The following is a 6,655-nucleotide window of genomic DNA, read 5'->3' on the forward strand; positions in this document are numbered from 1 at the left end:
CTGAACCGTATTGTCTGTTAGGAAGTTCCTCTCTTGACATTACTCTCGTGTTGACACGGCCCTTTGCTCATTCAGAATAATACTGGATTTCAGATCTTTCACTTAAAATTCAGCCCATTTAGTTAAAGCAGCAAAGTAGCTTTCAGAAAAAGGATTTTTACTTTGGTTGGATTTGCATTCATTTCTAGTGGGAAGATTAGTGAAGCTGACATACAGCTACACACAGAGGTGGCATGAGTAGAACAGCAGCCTTCACCTCTCCCTGTACGTGCACAGAGCAGAGCCTGGCCCTGGAGCTCTGTCCACAGCCTCTTGTGTAATGTTACAGCTCTCCACTAACATTTGTTCGCCAGTGGGCAACTGCTTAATCCAAGCTGACAGCACTTCGCCTTGACCTGAGATGAACTGAGAGCGACTCTGCAAACCGATGAGTGCATAAACTTAAAAACAAACAAACAAACACACAAACACAGCAGGACGACACTGTGATGCAGCCCAGACAATGAAGTTGGTATTTAATAGCACACTAATCTTGGTGTGAACGTGACCGAGTCCTCAGTGTGGATGTGAAAACGGGGCTGAACACGACCTGATTGTGCCACTAGAATGAAAGATCTAGGTCACACTCGTATTTCTGTTACCGTTTTGATTGGCTGTGTTCTTTTACAGAGCAGAACAGCAACAGATGCAAACTGGTGGCAAGATCAGAGTTTTCTGATGTGACGTTTGTCACATTTGTCTTCGAAAAGTGTTATAAAACACTTTTTAGATGCCAGATATTTCTAAAATGAAATATTTAAAATGAGTTTACCGTTGCAGTTATCTTAAGTACATTCCTTTGTCTTACTGCATTGTAGACGGCCACCGTATCGTTTTGTTCATCCATCCATTAACTACTGTATACCGCCTATGCTGGAGCCTTTAATTTAGCTTAATTGACCAGAGTAGCATGGTCATGAATGGATTTTGAGACAATGGGCCCTTAGACACGCACATGTGAAAGGCCCCCACCTCTCGTACACTTCTAGGAGCAAGACTCAGAGACTGAGCAACCACAGGATCTGTAGTCAGGTTGTGTCTCGTTCTAGTGGTTCTCCATCTATACCGTTTTCACTTTATGGTTTTTGTAACCATGTTGGTTTGATTGAGTTCCAGCTGAAAGTTAACAGTCCCTTCACAGTACTCTAGGGGCCCCCTGACCCCTCGGGCCCCCCCGGTAGGCCCGCTCAGTAACCCATCCATGCCCGTTGTTAGGGTGAGAGCTGACTGGTCTGTGATTGGCTGGCTGTCACATTGTTCTGTATTTGGTGCTCACATGCACACAAACGCAGCAGGATGCCGTGACTGGTGCTGGTTTGAAAGCCTGTGGTGGACTGTCAGAAAGAGAAATGAAGGAACAGAGAGAGGGAGATGACAGGAACCCCTCGACTGCTCTGTGTGATTAATAACTGTAATATAAACACTGATATTACCACAGTGACACACCCTCATGCACACACACACCCTGCCCATAACCAGACATCACCATACATTAACAGAGGCTTTTTCACAAAGGGCAACCTCGAAGGCACAGCTTCACAAATACTCCTGCATACACACAGCTACTATGAACCTCTGTGTTACACCCAAACACACCTGCACGTGTGTGTCTAAAACACACACCTGACATGTCTTCATTTGGCTTTTCCAGCTGGTATTAAACACATATGTCAAACGCATCTCGTTCTTTCCCTCACATGCAAACACTCTGCCCATATATCCTGCCTCTGTGCATGTGAGCATCATACTGGCTCTCAGCTGTCTCATCACAGCCTTGTCAGAGCATTTCTCTCTGTCCCTGGTTTCATAGTGAAGATGCAATAGCTCAGTTTCTGTAAATTACATTTCTGCAAAACCATCAGTTTTTTATGTGTCTGTATTGTAAAACTGTACGTTGGGATTTCACTCAGAAATGATGTCCTTTTCCTCTGTTGTGTATTTGATATGTGAGGATGCATGTGAGTGCTGAGCATATCTAACTACAGCAGTTGCTAAAGAACACAAAGTGCAGCAGTTGCATACAATGTGATAGACGTACAGTACACCCAGACTTACAACCTGCTAATCAACGGCCATAAACACAGAGTAGCACAGATTATATGGCTGCGGTATTGGCTGCATTACAATGCAATGTTTTCTGTCTTGTCATTCTGTGTCTCTCCCAGCGTTGACTGTAACAGGCTGCAGTTAGGACAGAAATAGTTGGCTGATATGAGCCAGGAGACTGTATCTGCCAGGCTGGCTTCCTCCCCAGCCCTCTATCAGCTAAGTGAAGGTTTCAGAAGGGAAGGTAGTTATTACACAGCAGTCGCACATTTGTCCTTCTTCATTTCATTAACTGCCAGACAAGACAAAAGGTTGACATCAGGTCTGTGTGTTGATACAGTCTGTAATTGTTTTAAAAGGTACCCTGAGTTCAGTGAGATGTTTGCTTAATTATTTTTCCTCCCCTGAAACCAAAGCCAAGGCTCTTTTCTGGCAGCTCAGCATCAAGCGCCTGGTGTGGCTCATATCATCATGCTCAAGGCCACTTTGGTAGACCCTGAGTTACATCTTAAAGTGGATCCCCAGACCAGCTGGGCACTCCTTTTTGCAGACAGACTTTGCTCTTAATGTTTCATAGAAGCAAACAAAAGCAAACAACAGGAGACATCAGTCTCACTGGGGGGCGGGGTATCCTTTAAGTCGGCACAAACTGTCGTATAATGAAACTTTGGGAAGATGGACCGCTGAACCTGAGGCCAACAACACACCACTGATAGAGCTCCCACTTGTGATAACCAGCCAGTGTTGAGTCAGGTAAAGAGGATGTCCTGTGGGCATTGCACCTCTGCTACTGCACAGGAGGTACAGAAGCAATACTTAGTAGGTGTGTGATTAATCAGTGTGATAGCAAAGAAACCACTGGGGGCGAATGATCAGCAGCTGACAGGGCAGTTTCTCTACTGCTCTGTCTTTGTCAGGAGATTAAAAAGCCAATGGGTCGCAGGCTAATAGCAAAGGTGCGGGGGGGGGCACAGCCCATGCTTCCATCTCGACAGAAAGCCCTGTTTGCTCCTATGTTCTTCTGGGGCCTAATTTGACAAAGCAGGCTGCTGAGGCCCCAGACTGGTGGGTGGCCAGAGGCTGCAGGCGTTCTGGGAGGCCCATCATTTGTCAGCGCTGCATGCCCCACAAAACTACAATTTAATCTGAAATGATAGGGGCCATAAGAGACTGGGACACTGTTTCCAACCACTTCTGCAACTTTCTGAAACCAGCATCACTGACACCCACTCCACACTGTGACTGGTCAGACCTGCTGTACAGTACATCTGTGATATGTCTTCGTCAGCCAGCGCTCGCTCTGAAGAGTTTCTCACTCATATAAAGTAACTGTTCTGACAACAGTAACAGACCAACACACAATATGGTTTGGTGGCGCATATATAACTCCCAGCATGCAACACTGGAGCATCTGAAAATCATGATCTGCCTACCAGGGAGCTGATGAGCGTTTCCCAGATGAATGTGGCTGGGGGGGTCATAATCCAAAGCAGAACTCTGTGCAGGCATCGTCGTCACACGGAGAGGAGTCAAAGAGGAAGAGAATCTCATCCACCTCAGATGGCTGCAGTGCATCCTTCCACCAGCATTGGCTCCGTGTCACTTCCCACTGGACTTGGTGTGCATTACGTATGCATGTGTAACACATGACGGGCATCAATGCTGATGACTAGAATCAGAGAGAGAAAGAGAGAATTTCCTTCTTAAGCTGCATTTGAAAATATTCCATCTCAAGATTTACCCCAAAATTTACCACAGTCATGGTCATATGACCATGGTCAGGGTCAGGTGTTAGGGTTGGGGTAACCCTAACACCTGACCCTGGTCATATGACCATGGTCAGGGTCAGGCGTTAGGGTTGGGGTAACCCTAACACCTGACCCTGGTCATATGACCATGGTCAGGGTCAGGCGTTAGGGTTGGGGTAACCCTAACACCTGACCCTGGTCATATGACCATGGTCAGGGTCAGGCGTTAGGGTTGGGGTAACCCTAACACCTGACCCTGGTCATATGACCATGGTCAGGGTCAGGCGTTAGGGTTGGGGTAACCCTAACACCTTTAGCCTACTAATCAAGACCAATCAACACTATGTGCTTTACTTTCATACGGGTTTATGCAACAAAGTGCTTTACTTAAAAATGAAATAAAAAGAAAACAGTACGAGACTAAATCACACAATTTAAATAATTTGATCATATAAATGTAAATGCAAAATAATAAAAACCACAGCAGTACAATTTAAATAATGTACATTTAATAAGACTAGATAAAATGGATAAAACACAATGATAAATGAAATATATATAAGTACAAGTGTAGTAAAACAAACAGAGTGTGGTAAAATATTCCAACCACATCCAGCTGAAGGAGGCAGCTTTAAGCTTAGGTTTAAAAACATCCTCGGATGTTTTTTGTCCTGTTTGTGGAACAACTAAAAGAGTCGTCACAGTACAATGATGTGTGTTATGCAACTCGCAAAATAAGAAGGTTCACACATCCAAATCAATGGGGTGTTGTAGTTTTATTTAGTTCACATTATCACATCAGCACAGAGGATAAACGTTTCAGCGCTGCCTTCCTCGCTGTGTCACAGGCCATATTAACTAATCTTTAAGCCCCCTGTTGTTGACGGAGCTGAAGGTCAAATCTACTCTGAGTGGCTCTTATTTCTGTTTGCTTTATGCTTTCAAGGTGCATATACACAGGAAACACAGCACCTAAACAAATCTCTGCCAACTAATTATTTAGTTTCAGTTTTAATTCTTCACCGGGGGAAGAAATCAAAGACATGTTAGCAAAGAATGCCATCAGCTTGAGTTTTAGAGGATGAAAATAAATGTACAAGTTGTGATTTAGAAAATGAGAATGACTACGCCGCAGCCTGGAGTTTCTCTTCTGGTTCAGGGTACCTTGGAAACACACGGGAGCTCCGTGAAGGACTATAATTAACCATAATAACTTGAAACAACCTGTGTGGGTGGACGTGGCAGATGTAAAACTGTCTGCTTCTTATTACTGTCACAGGGGAAGAGGTCTATGAAAACATCTTTGTTGTTTGCTTTATGTGATAGGAAGAGGCCACAAAAGGCCAGAGAAACTGATTTCTACTGAGAGACAAAGAAATTTGGTCAGAGAGAGATAAAAGTGAAAAAGATTTGTCTTATGTGAAACAAAGCCTGAAAAGGAGATGAAGTGGAAGGCCCCCCTAGAAAGTCAGGACGTGAGCTCAGGCTGTGACATCTTCTGGGAGAGAGCAGAAAGAGGAAGAGGGGGATGAAACAGGACAGGAGTGCCCAGGCCGTCACTGCTGAGTCAGGACTATGTAAAAGCCCCATGAGGACACATGGCGTCTGCTCCTCAAGTTCATCTGTGACAAGTCTGTCCCGTAAAACTTTACAGATTTAAAATAGTTTCCTGGTGTTGGTTGACAGACGTGCACTGAAACGATTTGTGCAGCAGCGTCAGCTGTGCATAACAATGTGAAAGACTAAAACCAGTCCACCCTGAGTCAGAAGAAGCAACAAAATGGAAAAGGCTGAGGATAAGATTTGATCACTGAGGGGCTCGACAGCACCGTTACAGAGAGCCATGGCTACAGCAAAGTGCAGGTTTGAGTCTGAGCTACATCCACAGCTGGTTAACAGTAGCATCACTGGATGAGTCAGACAGACTCTGTGCCGAGGCCCAACACAAGCAGGGAGTCGATGCAGCTGATGGGACCAAACCACGCTGGGCAACATGTAGTAAGCGGGTTACCGTGCGCTGTCTTTTGGTTCTGGTCCAAGAGCCAAGTTCTACTGTAGGCTGTTGACTGAACAGTTTTGCACCAGGTCATTCTCAGTCTCAGGGCATCAAATTAATGTTTACAGGTTACAAATACTGTTGCCTTTCGTGTCTCATGCAGATGCTAAAGGACGAGACACATGGGGTTTGTTTTTATTAGTGCAAAAAGACATAAAACAACAGAGGACAATGTGATACGATATCAACAGACATGACCTATGAACAGAGAAAGAAAGAGGAAAAACTGTTGTTCAAATGACATTCAAAACCCTTAGTTCAGTGCATAAAGATCAGTTCATCATTTCTATTCTTTGAGTTCAGATGTGAGGTGGATGGGCCGTCTGTGCTGCATCAGCTTGGTCTGGAGATAACGCCATATACAGTATGTGTAGTAGGATCACAGGAGATGTAGGGGGCAGTTAAAATAGGAATCCCAGGGACATGCAGTGGTGATGGAAGGGTTTTTAACAGAGGACAGTGTGAACCCACTGGTGTCAGTATGAGACGTCCAAAGCTACAGGACCTTTCATACATTTCTAGTGATTCAGTGTAAGAAGGGAGGAGGAGGTGGAGGACGACGGATGGGTCAGACGAACATCGGACTTGCCCACAGGAGGGAGGTGTCTGAGCCCAGTCACAGCATCACTGTGATTGTGTGGTTTCACTCCAAGCATCTGATCTCATGTTGAGATTTAAGGAATGTTTTTTCTGCTTGATAAAAAGACACTTAAAATAATGAGGAGCTGCAGAGTCGCCCGTGTTCAGCGTATTATCTCACTGATAT

Source organism: Monopterus albus, unplaced genomic scaffold, assembly GCF_001952655.1.
Source record: "Monopterus albus unplaced genomic scaffold, M_albus_1.0 scaffold121.1, whole genome shotgun sequence".
NCBI classification, from domain to species: domain Eukaryota; kingdom Metazoa; phylum Chordata; class Actinopteri; order Synbranchiformes; family Synbranchidae; genus Monopterus; species Monopterus albus.